General features: G+C 60.4%; 1 protein-coding gene across 2 annotated transcripts in view; it reads right to left on the reverse strand.

Moving 5' to 3' along the window:
• Positions 1 to 2,185, reverse strand: part of NTMT1 (N-terminal Xaa-Pro-Lys N-methyltransferase 1) — a 6,653-nt gene extending 4,468 nt beyond the window's left edge. The window contains exon 1 of one of the 2 annotated variants that reach the window (XM_029919857.1): positions 2,024 to 2,185. The gene's annotated coding sequence lies outside the window, so the exon portion shown is untranslated. Of the gene's footprint in view, positions 1 to 1,519; positions 1,852 to 2,023 lie in introns of those variants that run through there. The other variant, XM_029919858.1, reaches the window with a different exon arrangement.
• Between the last annotated feature and the right edge of the window lie 359 nt (positions 2,186 to 2,544).

A 2,544-nucleotide genomic window follows, 5' to 3' on the forward strand; every position in this document is an offset into this window, starting at 1 on the left:
GGAACAGACCAGGAGAAAAGCTTAAGAATCCCCCCCCACCCCCGCCACGGTCATTACTAGCCTAGCCCCCGCTGCACAACTGTACTCTGAACTTGTCCTACAAGACAAGGAACCTTCCAGCAGCAGCAGGCCCGCCTCAGCCCAACACCTCAGGGACGCTCCTCACCGATGCCATCCTGCCTCCGCCTCAGTGAGCCCTTTCCGGGCGACCCAGCCAGCCAGCGGGGTCACCAGCCCGGACTCCGAACACTCCCCACGGACAAGGCCACAGGCTGGCCCTCCGAGGAGCCAGAAGGGAACTGACAGCGTCCACGAGCCGTAGCAGGTGCAGTTCTTAGATCTGTGACTGTCCCTGTTTCTACCCCCTAGAGCCCTTCTGCTGCTGCGCAGAGTCCTCCAGTCCGTCCTCCGATTCTCGAACTAGCTCTCAGCCGACGCTCTGCTCCAATGTTCGGGGTACGAGGGTCTGGGACACGGGGAAGACAAGGGGGCAGGGGGAGGGGAGTAGATCTGAAAACAAACTAAGGCTCTGGGGCGCCTGGGGGTCTCAGTCAGTTGTGCGTCTGACTTCAGCCCACGGTTCAACTTCACGGTTCGTGAGTTCAAGCCACGAGTCGGGCTCTGTGCTGACAGCTCAGAGCCTGGAGCCTGCTTCGTATGCTGTGTCTCCCTCTCTCTGCACCTCCCCCACTCACGCTGTCTCTCTCTCAAAAATGTTACAAAACGTTTTTAAAAAATTAAAAAGACAAAAGCAAAAAACAACGATCCGGTGGACTTAAGTACACCAGGTCTGAATCCTGGCTTTGCTTCCGGCCGGCTGAGTAAAGCTCAGATAAGACACTTAACCTCAGCCAAATACCCTTCTTTATCTCTGAAACAGGAACCGCAGTGTCGGAAGGAAAGGCCGGGGTGATTAAAGGTGGGCATAAAAGCATCAAGTGATCCACAGCGAGCCAGGCACACCTTATCTCCCCCGAGTTTGGAAATCTCTTTCAAATCAGATCCTCACCAATTGTCGCTGCCAATCCTAGAGATCAAACGAGATAACGACACCGAAATGCCCTATAAACTGTAGAGCGTTGGACACGCCTAAGGGAAAATTACCGTTATGCGGGGTGCTGGGCTTGGGACACTCCAACAGCTCTGCAGGAGAGGGGGTGGGATGCTACCTCTGGGACCCTATGGCTTCTGGGTGCCACCAAAGCCTCCAACCTTCCCCCACTCCCCAGTGCGGCTGGAAAACCAGTCCAGGAAAGGAGTGATGTGCCTTAAAACACACACACGAAACCAGGAAGAGCATCGGGAGGGAACCCACACGTCTTACCACCATCCAGGCCCTGGTTCTCCGGGGCCGTGATTCTATACATCCAGCCGGTCTGCAGTGCTGCCCCGCCCCCCACCGTCAGGGCCTCTGACACCGGCTGTCTCTACCCCCTCCCCGCCTCGAGACATCCGCCGTTGACTGGCAGCAGCCTGGGCCTTTCGTTCGATCTGCCAGCCCCTCCGCAAACAGGCTGACCTTGGCTCCAAAGGCTCTTGGCGGCGAGCTGTCCCCTGGACGACACCTGTGTCGAGCCCCATCTGGGGCTGAGTCCAAGGTGACATAAGATAGCGACTGCCATGCGGCAGGCACTACTCCGTGCCCGGCTCTGATCTGAGCATTTTCCTGAACCCTGACACCTACTCTCCGAGCGCATGCTCTCCTTATCCCCGTTTCTCAAGGGGAAACTGAGGCTCAGAGACGGAAAGGGTAACTGGCTACGACCCCGGAACAGCGTCGGGGGGGAGGGGTTGCCCCGGTTCAGGCTCCGGGTGCCTCGGCCTTCCCCTTCCACCAGCCCCTCTCCCCGCCCCCCCTCGTCCGGCCCCTCGGCCGACCCCTCTGGAACGCGCACGTGGGGTCCCGGCAGCTCGCGCCGGGTCACGTGACGAGCCGGGACCTCAGGGCGCCGAGGCAGTTGGGGGCCGGGGGCCTCCTCTCCCTCGCCGGCCACCGCTCCCCGCTGCGCCTCGCACCACTCACCCCGGACGGGGGCTCCCGGGACTCGGGAGAAGAGGACGAGGACGAGGAAGACGAAGGGAGGGCGGCGGCGGCGGCGAGGACCCCACCAGCCCACAGCCAGGCTCGGTCAGACCGCGGACAAGCGCGACACCTCGGGGCGCGCGCTGCCTTTGTCCGCGCACGTCACTTCCGGGCGCCCGGGGGCGGGGCCGCGGCTAGCTCCGCCCCGCGACCGCTTTGCCCCGCCCCGTGGGCGCCTGGATTCAATTGACTTTCTGGTTCCTGGAAGAACCTCTCAGACTTAAAAGAGCCTCGGCGCCGCCGAACCTCTATCGCCTGCCTCCAGCAGGTGCACCGAATCGTTTGGAGGCTGAAGGCTGGACTTTTAAAAACGAGCGTTCAGTGGGTTTTCCACCGGGTAAAAAGGGGAGGAGCCTTATTCCTCAAATCGTACCGGTAACAGATTGCACCTTAAAGTAATATACAGATCCAAGAAGAAAGAGGAAGGAAGGGAGGGAGGGAGGGAGAGAGGAAAAGGCAGA

Source organism: Suricata suricatta, chromosome 13, assembly GCF_006229205.1.
Source record: "Suricata suricatta isolate VVHF042 chromosome 13, meerkat_22Aug2017_6uvM2_HiC, whole genome shotgun sequence".
NCBI classification, from domain to species: domain Eukaryota; kingdom Metazoa; phylum Chordata; class Mammalia; order Carnivora; family Herpestidae; genus Suricata; species Suricata suricatta.